The sequence below is a fragment of the Sinocyclocheilus grahami genome, unplaced genomic scaffold (assembly GCF_001515645.1).
Source record: "Sinocyclocheilus grahami isolate Dianchi unplaced genomic scaffold, SAMN03320097.WGS_v1.1 scaffold48.1, whole genome shotgun sequence".
NCBI lineage: Eukaryota > Metazoa > Chordata > Actinopteri > Cypriniformes > Cyprinidae > Sinocyclocheilus > Sinocyclocheilus grahami.
The window spans coordinates 3,209,434-3,224,954 of NW_015505227.1; the positions used below are offsets into that span (position 1 = coordinate 3,209,434).

Below are 15,521 nucleotides of genomic sequence, written 5' to 3' on the forward strand. Positions count from 1 at the left end.
GAATTGTGAGATATAATCTCGGAATTGCGAGAATAAAGTCAGAATTTTGAAAAATAAAATCAAATTTACCTTTTTTTAATTCTTTTTTTCCATGGCTCCATAGACTGCCACTTGAAAACCGTCATTTTCTGCCTCCAGATAGGCTCCGCCCACAAAAAACATCTCTGTTTCAGATCTGTAAGACTATCCCACTCTCTTAAGTCAATTTCGTTGAATAACAGTGCTTATCGCTGGGTGACAAGCTCTTGTATTATGCGGAGAACATTTTGAAAATTACATCTAATCAATATAATTTATAATCTTTTTAAACCTAACTATTTTGTACCGTATCCGTGAAATTCTCTAGCCATAAAGGCTATCTCTCCCGGGTTTTCTGCAACCATGATGCGCGTGCATCCTGAATGTTTACAAACCTATAATTGGTATATTAGCCAGTCAATGAAGCCAGTGGTTTTATTTGTGTAAAGAAAAACATTTGAAACGTTCTTTATAATATCCTTTTGTGTTTTGCAAAAGACAGAAATCCATTTGAAGAGGGCTCAATCAACTGGAGAAAATTATATTTACAGTTTATCAAATCTAATTGTACAACTATTGTATTGTATACATGCATCGTAGCTAATTTTATTGTAAACGAAAATGATCATTCATTTAATTTCAACAAATGTACCTCCAATACAGATGCTATGTCCACCATGTTTTATAAATGACTTGCTCCCAACCCAACTGGTGCTGTTCATGTTTGTTCAGCTCATAAATATATGACTTAAATGCGCCATATACTGCACAATCTTAAGTACTAATCTAGAGCTGTATTCTAAACACAGTCGAGCTATTCTTCTGTAGCGCATGGAATTGGGGGGAAAATTAGCTAATTTGCATAACAGCTGCAGTCTTTGAAAATCCGACAGAATTAGTACAACATCCGAAACCTTTGACATACTATTTTTAGCATACTCTGATTTGGGACACACTGATCTTAATCTTAAATTCTAATTGGAATACATAGCACCCTAATTGGGTAACAGCATTGCATGTGCGGTTGTCAGTGATGGAGAGCCCTCGTTACCGCAAAACTATTCAGCTTATCATCCATCTTCCAATGTTTGAAGAAACACGGCACTGAAAGGGTTAAGTTTGCTGGTTATCTGTGTGCTAAACTGAATTATGCGAGGCCTTATTGGTCTAAACAGGGTGATTCAGAGCAGGTATCTGTGCTTGCGCCTTTGTTGGTCATACAGTGCTTCAGATCTGACATGGCAATTAGAGGAATGTTTTATTAAACAGATTCAATTAGAGAGCCGCTGAGGGAGAAAGATTATGAAGGGGCGCCTTGCCAAAAAGCGAGAGGAAAGTGGCAAAGAAAACAGAAAGCCGGGGATGTAGCGCTCACACGACGACAATCAGCTGATCTGCCTCCACTGAGCCACTCACTGGCTTCTTATTGAAATGATTAATTCACTCAGTGTGTTGTTTTGTTTTTCCAGCCACAGCTTTTTTTTGTGTGTGTGTGGTGTGCGTTTGTCTGTGTGTGTGCACGAGAGAGCGCGTGCTGTGTCTCTGAAAAATGATTTGAGAGGGATTTCTTTCCATGCGACTTTCTGCATGCTGTGTTCCTCTCTCATAAGCGTCAAGGATAAAAAAATGTTGATGAATAGATGAACGCGGGACATTCAAACCAGTCCTTACTCAATTTGTTTTATTAAGGTTAGCAATTTATTTGACAGTTTGGTAGTTTTTATGTTCCTTACTCTGAAGGAATACAGTGTCTGCTTTGCTACACTTAGTATGTCCCTGACAGGAGCGATTTGTACGAGTCTGTAGAAGTTTAATGCATTATGATAGCTGGCAATTATTTTGGTTAAAGTCAATCTCAGTCTGAATCTGCAGATTTGTTTTGCATTTCTGTGCTGATTGTGGAGGGAAGTGTGCATAAATTTGCGGATTGGATTTAAACCAATTAGCATTATCAAAATTCATTAGCAAAAAAGAAAAAAAGAAAAAAAATGAATATGCAAAAGTTGGGGGATGTGTAGAATTGATTGTGAATTACCAGCATTTTACTTCTGATATTTCTACTGCTGAATATTCCATATGGTTGGTTACTGATTTAATATTATAAATGAGATATTAGATCAATTAGATTCATTATCAAACAGTGTTATGTAACTGAAATTAAAACAGAATGACCAAAAACTGTAATTCTAGTTAATTAAAACAAAGCTGAAATAAAATGCATTTTAAATATTAAAAGTAAAATGTAGAATTAAAATAATAGATATAGAAATATAAGAATACAATAATAAAAGAAAACAAATATAAATATTTTTAACGAACACATCTAATAAAAAACACAATTTGGAATTAAAGTTAAAATGAAAACTGCTATTGAATATGACTTATAGCATTTATTGATCACATCCCCCCTTTTCTGGCAAAATATCCTTTATTCTCTATACTATACTATACTATATAATATGTATAATGTATAATATATATATATATACTATAGTGTAGTACTTTACCATGATACTATACTGAACTCTGAATAAAAGGGCCAAAAATAAAATTAATAATTTTAGATATACTGTGTGTGTGTGTGTGTGTGTGTGTGTGTGTGTGTTTTATTTATTTATATATATAGACAGATTTATTTTATATTTTTTTTATTTATTTATTTTTTTTTGTTATGTAACACCATGGTTTATCATGGTATGTTTGTAGTGATAAAATGCACTGATGCTTGCATTAAAATGAATAAATGCACAATTAGAAATAAATTGAGCTATTAAAACATTCAAATACTCAGTAGAAAAGACAACTTTTTAATGATTAATTGCTGCTTAGGAAAGTGGCTGCGTGTCACTCTTTTTCTCTTTGGTGGAGTGCCCTGACCTGAACCTTAAATGTAATAGCATGTGCTAATGGCCCTCAAACACAACCCTCAAACTCAGATGGCCACAACTAGCTGAGACACCAGAGTCTCGTTTTCAGAGGCCAGAATGGCGAATAGATCCATGTTGTTGTTGTTGTGTAATGGCAAAGCACTATACCATATGGTCTGATATTCTTCCAGGGCCACGTCTCCCAATCTGCGGTAACCCCCATTTCCTGCTCATTTCCCATAACGCTCATAGGGGCGAAAAGATCACCTTCTGCGATGGGTTGTGCAATCCAGCCTCACAGAACACACACAGATGCACTTCTGTTTGGGGCCTGTTGATTTCCAGTCCGTGTGAGTCCTTTTAGTGCCATTCCTGCCCAGAGCCGGGCCTTGCTCCGTGCCACCGCATTTATTAATAACCCAGCAGAACACATGTTGGGAAATCATTTGTGACTTTGAGTCCTGGTGGCGCTGCGTTCTGCATGACTGACCACGTGCTGGAATGCAGGAAGTGTGGCATTGCAGCAGGTAGCGGGATGACACGCATCAAGGACAGGATAGAGTGAAAGAGATATAAAAAAAAAACGAATGACGGGGTAGATGGTGGAGTATACTTTCTGTCCTGACGCATTGTTGCAACACTGTTAGCGGTGCATTTTTTATCTTCGTAACATCTGAGGTTATTGCGGAGGGGACAGAAAAGATTGCATTGGCGTTCGTTGTTTGATTCATCATATAATACCACTGTCGGAGTATTTGGATGTTCGAGCCGATGGCTTATCAGACCGAGTCGCTCCTCGTAATTGGTTCCTGCATTAAAAGCACCTCTTATCAGCCTATAATAATGTGGAGATGAGATGTCTAGAGCTTGCGGTGTTTCTTTTGTCACTTTGCTAATGAATCATACTTTGCATCACATATTTTTCTGTCTGCTCACAGAATTGTTTTGTTTCCTTCCTTTCATCAGCTGTTTTATATCATAGATTGGTTTTCAAAGCGTAGACGAGCTGCCGAGATGTGTGAGAAAAATCATGTAAAAACAGTTTCAAGTTGGCTAGCAATTAATTATTTTGATAATAAAATGTTCTGCCAGTTAGCAGTTAGGTGTGTGTACTTATAAAAAGTAAAGGTTTACCTAAATTAATATTTTCATTTTCTAAAAGTGTCAAAATCCCTTCATTTTTTAAATAGAATAATTGTAAAATTATATTAAAATTGTGTGTGTGTGTGTGTGTGTGTGTGTGTGTGCGAGCTACAGCTGTCCTGGTATCATAATAATCCTAATGAAATAAAATAATGAAATTCTTGAGGGAAAATAGTTTGCCATATTTTACTTGATTTATTTGTTTATATATTTTCTGTGCTTCACTACACAGTAATAGAGTATTTTTTTATGTCCTCCATGTCAAAATCATATGGTGCAGCCAACAAATTCATGTAGAAGCATGCAAAAATAAATAAATAAAATTTAGTTAATACATTTTCAAAATGTCATGTGGTACTACTCTCCAAAAATGCAGTGACATATGACTTTGTCTCTAGATTGAAAAAAATCTCATAGATTTATATTTTATCCTATGTTTTATCATCTATCAAGTAAAAAACTGTAAATAAGACTGCTCACTTTGAAAAAGTATAGCGCACCTCTCCTGAAATAAACCACAGGATGAGAGATATCATTCATTTCTGTAGTGAGATGAGTTATGCACCCAAGTTTGATGCTTAACTTTCGGGGTTTGTTCAAACTCTAAGTATGAGCAATTGTAATAGTGATGTTTGCATTACATGAAGAAAAAAAAAAAAAAAAAAAAGGATGATACGAAGTAGTTATTCATATTCAAGTTTAATGCTCTGGGAAATCTGGGACTCAAGCGACCTGATCATAGAAATGAGGCCGTTGCAGCCAAGAAGCTTAAACTTTTCGTTTCATTTTTAACCCAACGTTGTGCAATCTCTAGTCATTTCCTCACACAGGGTGACGATTTCATTCTGAACAGAGCCTTTTTAAATCACACTCTCGGCTGAGCTATTTCATCTGCTTTTCCATCTGAACCGTTCATATCACACTCCAACTCCTTTCAACACAAGACGACTCATTCACTGTCTTACTTTTGATGAAAACTGGTCCACTCGACCCAGAGACTAGAGCATTACAGGCTGACTTCTGGTTAAAATGAGTGAAGAGTTTATGGGTGTTAGACTGGCATAAATGGGCAAAATGTTTTCCCAACATGTGTGGGTGGAGTGTAGTACTGAGTCATTCTGAAAGTATTTTTAAGTATTCCTGTTATGTCCTCTACATTTACTGTGGTTTATAATGGACCAATGTGACATTTGAGAGTGTGAAGTTCCTAGTTTGCAATTAGTGTCCTTTTATCATTTAAAAAAAAAAAATTCTAATTGAAATTTGCACCCATGTATCTTGAAATCTAAAACAATCAAAACACGCCGTTTCGAAGGCTGTTCCAAATATTTCTTTGAAAATATCACCCAACCCTATTGGAAAATCCAGGTCATGCCAGTTTAAGGTTGTCAAGCTTGTTTTGAATGAATGAATTATGCATTTACATAGCGCTTTATTGTGTATTGCTGTACACCCAAAGCGCTTTACAATCATGCGGGGGGGGGTCTCTCCTCAACCACCACCAGTGTCCAGCATCCACCTGGATGATGTGACGGCAGCCACAGTACAACAGCGCCAGTGCGCTCACCACACACCAGGTACAGGTGGAGAGGAGAGAGAGTCATAGAGCCAATCAAGTGGATGGGGATTATTAGGAGTCCATGATTGACAAGGGCCAGTGGAGGGAATTTGGCCAGGACCCCGGGGTTACACCCCTACTCTTTACGAGAAGTGCCATGGGATTTTTAATGACCACAGAGAGTCAGGACCTCAGTTTAACATAATTTAATAATAATTAATGCATTTAGCAGACGCTTTTATCCAAAGCAACTTACAGTGCGTGTGTGTTCCCTGGGAATTGAACCCATAACCTTTTGTGCTGCATTCGCAATGCCCTTCCACTGAGCCACAGGAACATCTCATCCATAAGATGGTGCTTTTTGACAGTATAGTGTCCCCGTCACTATACTGCGGTGCTAGGACCACCATAGACCACAGCACCCCCTGCTGGCCTCACTAACACCTCTTCCAGCAGCAACCTAGTTTTCCCAGGAGGTCTCCCATCCAGGTACAACCCTGCTTAGCTTCAGTGGGCAACCAGTCTTGGGCTGCAGGGTGATATGGAATTTTATGGTGTTTTGAAACATGTTGACTGTTTTTTTTGTGTGCTTTACCAGCCTTGACCTGCTTGACCAACATGGATTATTAGGTTGACTTTGGTGCCAACCCTGGTAGACCACATGATCGACCAAGCAGATTTCTATTGGCTTGTTAAATGGAAACCCTGTCTAGTAGTTATTTAAAGAGATAGTTTCCCCAAAAACTAAAATTCTCTCATTAATTACTCACCCTCATGTCATTCATGTCGTTATTCGACAATTTATTTTCTTCCTTGTCAGTGTTTGTACCATGCCATGTATTGTTTTCTTTGCGCACAAAAAATATTCTCATAGCTAGTTCCGTTGCTGTCTATGCAGGGTCAGAAAGCTCTCGGATTTCATTAAAAATATCTTAATTTGTGTTCCGAAGATGAATGAAGGTCTTACAGGTTTGGAACGACATGAGGGTGAGTAATTAATGGAGTAATTCATTTTTGGGTGAACTATCCCTTTAACTGTACATCAAAAATTATCCTCTTCTAAGTTGACCATGTATTTAATTTCCAAATTATAATTTATTTTTGGCATAAAGTCAAATTATATTTGTATAAAAAAAGTTTTTGTTTTTTTTAATAAAATGTAAAAATTGAAATTTTTTAAGATGTGTACCGTACTTGATGGTTACATCACATGACATTTTTTGCATCTTTAAATGTATATATATAGAGAGAGCGAGAGAGAGAGAAATTTGTATTATATTTACATATTTTTCTTAAAAAAAAAAAAAGATTTATTTTTTGGCATTTCTTGCGAGGGGAGATCAGAACTGACAGGAAGCAGAGTGGGAGAGATTGGGAAAGGTCCTCGAGTTGGGATTCGAACATGGGACGCCCGTAGTGCAGTAGCACTATATGTTAACGCACTGCCCACAAGGCTATCGATGCAACTATAGTTTTCATTTTTAACCATATGAAACCAACATGAATACGCAGAGTACATTTAATTTGAACTAAAGAATTTCCTTTTATTTATCATGGTCAAGGTCCAGTTTGATTCTGCTACAAACCATATAAAGCTAGCTTCGATAAAAATCAGCTGGATTTTCCAAAAGGGAGACAGCCTTTAGAATTTAAAAACTGCTGTTTTTCAGCTTCAAGTTTTGGGTTAATCCGTCTCTTGTTCCTATGGTAAGAGCTACATCCTATGATTTGTTTCTCCATGAAGTTCATCAATAATCAGGAGATTCCCATCAGTGTACAGCTGTTTGCTGTATTAAATAGTTACCAGAGAAGCTTCTCCAGATCTGGTGCCAAGACCAGACTGTTGTGATTGATACATATGTAGACCTTATGGTCGAGAAAGCCATAGAAAATCAGTGCTGTTTATTAAGACATTCTGTATGCAGTCAGAACGGGCAAAGCAAATGATGAACTGTTTTTTAACAATGACTAGCTGCAGTGTTTGAAAATCTAAGATTCAAGGTTTGCTTATTCGCTTTTAGAGGGACACTTAATCTGTGGAGGAATTTAGTTGGGAAATCTCATTTTACATCTGTAAGAAATAACACAGTTAGCCATGTAGTTCAATGAATGCAGCTCAGTATCACAGGGGATGAAGGTATTCGAAAGGTCTGTTCTTTCCTATGTGTTGAACTCTTGGCATTTTACTCTTATCTGTTGTCTTAACCAGAAAAACATAACAAGAATTGTGCCAAGGGGGAGGTTTTCGCAAAGAAACAAAGGATCAGTTTTTTCTGGAGTAGTGGAATGTTTGAAACTGTTTCAGGCGATGATTAAATCACTTATTTTGCATTCCAGGCCAAATCCAGTGGCGGTGTGTTTAACTTTTGAAGGTTTTTTTAATAAGATAGAAATGCACTAATCCGTCTGGCTCCTGAAGTTCTCCACCCCTCAAAAACAGACAGACATACTCGTTTACTGACACTTAACGTCACACAGACACACTCACTCACACACACACAGCAAACCTGGCGGGAAGAGAGGGAGAAACTGAGACAAGATCAGTGTTTTCCAGGTGTTGTTCTCACTCCTTGGTGCGTTTGACAGAGCACAAGGTAGATGAGTGGAGTATGTGTACGGTTTACTGCACCTCAGCTCTCAGGCTTTGAGAGACTTAATCTTTTGAGAAAATGTAAAATATGCCAAACTTTCTCCTAAGCCAGCTAAGCTGTGCTATCACTGTAAATAGCATTGTTTGTATTCTACACGGAAGCATAGCTAAAGGACAGCTACAGTGCACAAAATATCAGTCTGTTTGGGTAAGAAAAATGTGTGTGTCTGTGTGTGTGTGTGTGTGTGTGTGTGTGTGTGGTGTATATCCACTTATGCATTCTTAAATTTATAGTAAATAGTTAGTTTTTTTAATTAATGCTTTTAGTTAGCCAGGTTACATTAAATTGATGATAATAAAGACATTTATAATGTTACAAAGAATTTTTTTCAAATAAATACTGTTCTTTTGAACAATCTATTCATCAACAAGTATCACATTTTCCACAAAAAAAATATTAAATCATCTCAACTGTTTTCAAGAATTATGATAATAAAAGCTCCAAATCGCCATATTAGAATAATTTCTGAGTGCCACACTGAAGACTGGAGTAAGGATGCGGAAAATTCAGCTTTATCATTACCGGAGAAAAAATCATTGTAAAATATTACAATAAAAATTTCGATTTTAATCATAGTTAGTTTTTTTTAATTAATGCTTTTAGTTAGCCAGGTTACATTAAATTGATGATAATAAAGACATTTATAATGTTACAAATAATTTTTTTCAAATAAATACTGTTCTTTTGAACAATCTATTCATCAACAAGTATCACATTTTCCACAAAAAAAATATTAAATCATCTCAACTGTTTTCAAGAATTATGATAATAAAAGCTCCAAATCGCCATATTAGAATAATTTCTGAGTGCCACACTGAAGACTGGAGTAAGGATGCGGAAAATTCAGCTTTATCATTACCGGAGAAAAAATCATTGTAAAATATTACAATAAAAATTTCGATTTTAATCATATTTTACAGTATTTACTATCATTTTGGTTTTTAAGGCAGCTTAAAATTAATTCTTTAAAATATAGGAAAATAGAAGTTGTTTTAAATTTGTAATGTGTGTGTGTGTGTGTGTGTGTATATATATATATATAGTATATATATGGTATTTTTGCATATTTTAAGTTACATTTTTGTTTGCACTTTAAAATTATTTCTTGAAAATACACTTTAGCATTCTTAGTAGCTACTGTAGTGTGAATTGCAAAGAAATGAGCACATTTTAAATAAATATGCTTTAATTTATGCACATTTTAATTAAAAAAAAATCGCAAATGTGCATTGCAGTCATGAAAATTTGGGTATGCGAAATATGCTGAATAATCTCAATCGTCCTAATAATAGGCTCCATTTGTTTATGCTGAATATAATTTTACATTGTATTCTAAGTTTGGACTGAATTCCAGGACATTTCTTTATGAGACAATTCATGTATTTTTTCTCTTTTAATGCACACACACACAAGGAATAAACACAAATGAGCAGAGTTCAGACATCAGTGCCTCACGTCCGCGCGGCACGGGGAGCTCAGCCGTCAGGAAATGACTGTGATCTTACGGGTCTGTGCTTCCTGACGAACTAAAGTAAATAAATAAATAAACAAAGGCCGGCGGTGATTGTGCGGAACAGCAACCTGGGGGTAAAATCATTCCCGCTATGCAAATTACAGGCAGGACTATGCCTGGGAATGAGGCTGCATTATTCATGGAGACTTCTGGCATAGTCAGAGACAGATTGATCCTCACCCTGCCTGGCTATGGGCCAGAGAGCTGCAGATCTCTTTCTGCCTGTCTGTCTGCTTTCTCTCTTTTCTGTCACCTCACTCCATCTGTTTTTCCACTCTCTTTTTCTTGCTATCTTTGTGGTGTTGTACATCTATCACGCTCTATCCTCTGCCTCTGTTTTGCTGCGGTTTCCTATCTCCTGCCTCCCACTGTGTCTTGAGTCTTTTCCTTTTTTTGTCTGTCCACATCTTGCATTCTCTCTTCCACTTGCTGTGGTGTCAAACGTCTAAGAGACAGCGGTCCGGCTGTCAGTGAGATGATAGTGTTTGCTGGAGGAGCGCTCAGCGTTTACCTGCAATGAAAAGAGCGCCACATGCTAGGCCTGCGAGGCACATGCATCTCTAAAGAGCCGCTCAGCTTTGAATTAGTTACAGACAAGTCAAGTGTATTTAAATATTGGGGCTGTTCTCAGGTGAAGAGAAATTTTTTGTGTGGTCTTTGATTTCAGTACCTTTTAAAGTGGTATTCTTTTCCCATTCTTTTGTTAAGATTCTTGTCCCATATTCAACAATTTGAAAAATACAGTGAGATTCAAGTTTTTTTTTTTAACCTTTACTTTCCATTCAAATTAAATCAATATTATTTTTTATCAGTTTACAATGCTATTTATATATTTATCTGTTTTAACATCTTGTGTCATGATTTGAAAGCAGCGTGGCACATTAAAATTACTTCAACATTCAAAAACACATCTCCAGACTGCTCTTCTAGTCCAATCCATTGTGCTCATTGAGCATTATTGACATTATTATAGTTTCTATTAATATTTTGAATTTTTTATATTTTTAATTTACATTTTTGTTAAACTTTTAGTGATATTTTGTGAGTTTGTCATCTTTCTTTCGTTCGTTCTTTCTTGTTAAACTAAATAAAAATTAGAAAATTAGAAATGTTGCCTTTGGCTAAGTGTTTTTAGTGTTTTATATTTTTGTGTTTTATATTTCAGTTAACATTTACTTTATTTAAAGCAATGGAGATGTTTCAAGCAAGAAAAACTTTTTTACAAATATTAAAACATAAACCTTCAAATTTTGAATCCAGATTTTCGGTGTGGTCTCCGGTCTCCGATCACCACTGTATAACATTGGACTATTTTTAATCCGCTCTATCGGTTGTAAGTATCTCCTCACAGCAGTGGTTATCAGTCTGTCAGTGGAGGAGATTGCCAAATCTCTCTTGGGTCAGCATTTTTTCTCTGCAAACTGTGTTGTTGATCTGCTAGTTGCTGTAGTGTGGAGATTTAAGCTCTCAACCACTGAAGTTAAATGCTTCCTAGCCTCAGCCCACTCAAAATGGAAAGTGCTTTCTCGATGTGCCAAGCTCTGTTCTGATTTGCTGCCTTTACACGATTCCTGGCAGTTGGGATGCAGGATGAAAGAATCTCCATATTTTTGCCAGCTTAATTGAAACCCAAAAGAGTATTGTTTGAGTCAAATGTGTCTGTGAAAGTGGCATTTCTGAAAATTTAACAGCAAAGTATGTACAGAATATACAGGTGTTTTCAAGGGAATCTTGAATTTACTCACTACTAAAGGCTTCAAACAAAACAGTTAGAGTGATCAAACTTTAAAAATGTAAAAAAGTTTTTGTTCTGGTTGAATAATTTGCTTAGCAAGTTTCTCTTCAAATCATTGCTGCACCTTGACAGTAGTTGGTAAAAAAAAACTGACAGTAAAGAAACCAAATTTGTTCAAATTCCCACTATAGGTGTCCCTTTGCAGCAATGCTAAAGGTGAAAGTATACATCCTTGTCCAGTTTGTGGTCAGTCCATGTGACAATTTTTGTCGCTGATGTATGCAAAAATTGTCCACAGCCTGGTTTTTGTTTGCGAGCTTTCGTGCCTAAAGAACCCTGTTGGCAGATGGGGCTGATGGGAGCTCAGCATTGACAGACAGACATGCTGTTGTTTCAGACACTCCCTGCGCTGGGTGTTATTCCTCAGTGGTGGCCAGATTGTCACAGAATGGAGCTTGTGTGAAGGCGCAAAGCCACACCTGGCGGCACTCTCCTATCCTCTTGTGTCCTCGGAGCATTATTCCTCTGCACTGCCTGTTGCAAAACAGGATCAGGGTAATCTTTTACATGTGTAAAACTGTTTTTTCTACCTGACAGTCATCCAAAATAAATAATTTAGGTTTGTCTTGAATGTATAATAATTAAAGTGTTATGATGACAATAAGCTCCAAAACATAAATCCCAAATGTGACACCTTGTTGGGTCAAGATCGGTCTTTATTCTAGTTTGTAGGGGCAGCGTGGCGCAGTCAGCTCCAAAGACCCAATAATAAACAAACAAACCATCCTCTCCACGGGACTTGTAATCTAACACTCCATGAAAAAGCGGCTGATGGGGCTAATGGGAGCTCAGCATTGACAGACAGACATGCTGTTGTTTCAGACACTCCCTGCGCTGGGTGTTATTCCTCAGTGGTGGCCAGATTGTCACAGAATGGAGCTTGTGTGAAGGCGCAAAGCCACACCTGGCGGCACTCTCCTATCCTCTTGTGTCCTCGGAGCATTATTCCTCTGCACTGCCTGTTGCAAAACAGGATCAGGGTAATCTTTTACATGTGTAAAACTGTTTTTTCTACCTGACAGTCATCCATATTTTCATGTGTTTTTCTTGTGGCTTTCTTATTTGAAAATACGGACCCCAAAGAGCAGGTACTTACAAGAGAACCGCAATAATCCTTTCAATGGCACTTAGCTGACTGATTCCCCATCAGTGGACTGCAATGTTGAGCTTATTGTCTGGTAAAGAAGCCTGTATTGTGCGCGAAACCAGGCACTGGGTCAGTGTTTGTGTCATTTAATGGAGAGTAAACTGCTCACTGGGGTGTGTGGCTTACACAGCGAAGGCGAGTTATCTGGCTGTAAAACCGGTCCCTGAGCTCCCTCAATTTTCTCTCTTGCTCTCGCCTCGTTTTCTCATTGTCTGCTCAACCAAACCATCTTTCAACCAGCCCCAGAGGAACTGAACTATAGCCTTGTAGAAAATTAACTTTTCACCACACGTTTTATTGGACGGTGAATTGAGAATTTACTGGATATAAACAGTTCTCATGAAACTGTTTTAGCATTAAGTGTTTTTTTTTAAAGCGTCATTTTAAAAGCAGCTGCTAATGAGCATGAACACAACATTCCACCATTGTCAATGGAGGTTTGCCAGCTATAATGCGTTTGCAGTCGCTACTGTTGGCATTCATGTTTCTCGTTTACAGTGATGAAATGCCAAAGCGTTAGTTAGCACTGTTTCAACCACCAGGACTATCTGTACAAACACGGAATGATAATTTAGAGGATTTAATGCCAAAATGTTTAAGTGTGTAAGTGACAGTGCCATCTGTCATTAAAAACATCTCAAGTTTTTTCCTCAGAAACTGTTTTTGGTGTCGTAATGCCATAAATGTGTCATTACTGTAAGTTTTAAGATAAACTTAGTGACAACAAGGCAACCATTTAATTTACAAATTGCAGTGTAAAGTTTCTGGGAAACTGGCTAATATATTTGTAAATTAGCCAAACATTAAATGTACAGCCTGCTTTGAATGCCCAAAGTATGCTTAAACTTTGATGCAAACTTTTTTTTTTTGGATAAACTAGGTGACAACAAGGTGACTAATTTACAGTTACAGTGTAAATCATCACACAGTCTAGAAACTTTAACTTACTCACCAATTTTTCATATTTATTAATGGAATGTTCAAATGTAGAGACCAAAGTATACTATACAGGATTTATTTAAAGGATTAGTTCACTTCCAGAATAAAAATTTCCTGATAATTTACTCACCCCCATATCTTCCAAGATGTTCATGTCTTTCTTTCTTCAGTCGAAAAGAACTTAAGGTTTTTGAGGAAAACATTAGTGATGTTCGGTTATTGAACGAATCGTTCTTTTGAGCCGGTTCTCAGGAAGTAACCGGTCGAGCCGGTTCACAAATCAAACTGAATCTAACTTTAGTTCCGGATTTTTCACTCGCCGACAGGTTTTGCGAAATCGCCGACATTTGCCCGACATTGGAGGCAAATCAGTGCTTGTTCACGCGAGTTACAATCACGCAGTGTGAATTATCAAAGACGCGATCTGAGGGAATCACTGACGCGTCGCAGACGCCCGCGAAATATTTGGCATGCTAAATATCTGGAGCTGTCGGCGATTCACAATCACGCTGTGTGAAATGAGTTCTGACTGGAAAGCACATCGGTGATAACCTACAGCCAATGAGAGACCACGATACAGGGCAGAGGGAAGTTCGGGGAGGAGTTATAGACCAGAATATCAGTATTTTAATAGATATATGAACAATTATATCATACAGAAACAAGCACAAACATTTGCTTTCCCAGCCACAACATCAGCATTACAGTTACTGCAAAATTATTTACCTACAACTCTCTTTGCGGAACACCCAATCCCTGTTCCCTGCATCTCCCTCCTGCGTAATCTGTTTCTCTTTTTCTCCTTGTAGCTGGAAATCTGCTCACAGACTATTTGCGGGCTATATATATATTTTAATAATTACAGTCTTGCTCGCGAGAACTCCGGTCTGACGCACGCGGGTTCTCGCGTTATTTCCTTATCACTTCTCGCGTGTGTTTTGTTGTGAAACCTAATTTGCGGACCAGACAGAGCTGTCGGCAATTCTTCCTATTGTGAAGCCATGCAGTGTGAAACCCCCTGTCGCCAATCCATCGTGCAATGTGAACACAGCAGCAACTGAATGCTACCCCAGATAGTCACGCAGTGTGAAAACCACGGCGATCCAACGAGTTTGAAAATCGTGCAGTGTGAACTCGGCATAAGTAGAACGTACAACTCAAAAAGAACCGAATGAGCCGGTTCAACCAACTGTCGAAGTTTGCCGAGGATTACCGAGGACTCAACAAGAACCGAATGAGCCGTGGCGAAGTTTGCCGAGGATTACCGAAGATTCTGATGAGTGAGTTGATGACACTGCAAGCCTGAGGCGCATACTGGAAATATGCTTATTATGACTGTTATTAATTTACATTTTATTAAAACCTGCGAAAACCTTTCTGTGAAGTGATGTAAATAAATTTTACAAAAGTTTATTGTGCATTCATATATTTACAGTTGCTTAAGCGAAATCAAGGAGTTAATAATGGTTTATTCATTCTTTATACTGTAGACATGTAGAACATATCCACGTTTGTGCATCAATGTCTGTAATGTGTGCTGTAGGTGTGAAACTTTTAGGAATCTTATCCAAGTTGTAGGCTAGGCAATATTGGTAATTAACTTAAGATGGTAATAATCAGCAATATGCTTTCACACAAATAACTTTATTTTTTGAATGTTTCAATATGTGTTGACATGTTGACATTTAATTTTTCATTGATACAACATTGCACTGAATTGTTAGAAAAGAAATGCGTAGAGACGTTATTGCTTGATGACGACAGGAACCGATGAATCGGCTTTTTGAACCGGTTCAATGAGCCGAACTGTCCGAAAAGAACCGGTTCGAGGAAATGACTCGGACTTTGCATCACTAAAAAACATTCCAGGATTTTTCTCCATATAGTTGT

The 15,521-nt window shown here is 37.4% G+C and overlaps 1 protein-coding gene and 1 long non-coding RNA gene across 2 annotated transcripts in view; one reads left to right on the forward strand and one right to left on the reverse strand.

Annotated features, from left to right (window-relative positions):
• Nucleotides 1-15,521, forward strand: part of LOC107582940 (cysteine-rich motor neuron 1 protein) — a 134,971-nt gene that overhangs the window by 38,422 nt on the left and 81,028 nt on the right. The window lies entirely within an intron of this gene.
• LOC107582899 (uncharacterized) overlaps nt 2,848-15,521 on the reverse strand; it is a 22,660-nt gene continuing 9,986 nt past the window's right edge. The window contains exons 2-3 of the long non-coding RNA XR_001608990.1: nt 12,145-12,150; nt 2,848-2,921 (exon numbers count right to left, since the gene is read on the reverse strand). This is a non-coding gene — a long non-coding RNA (uncharacterized lncRNA). The remainder of the gene's footprint in view (nt 2,922-12,144; nt 12,151-15,521) is intronic.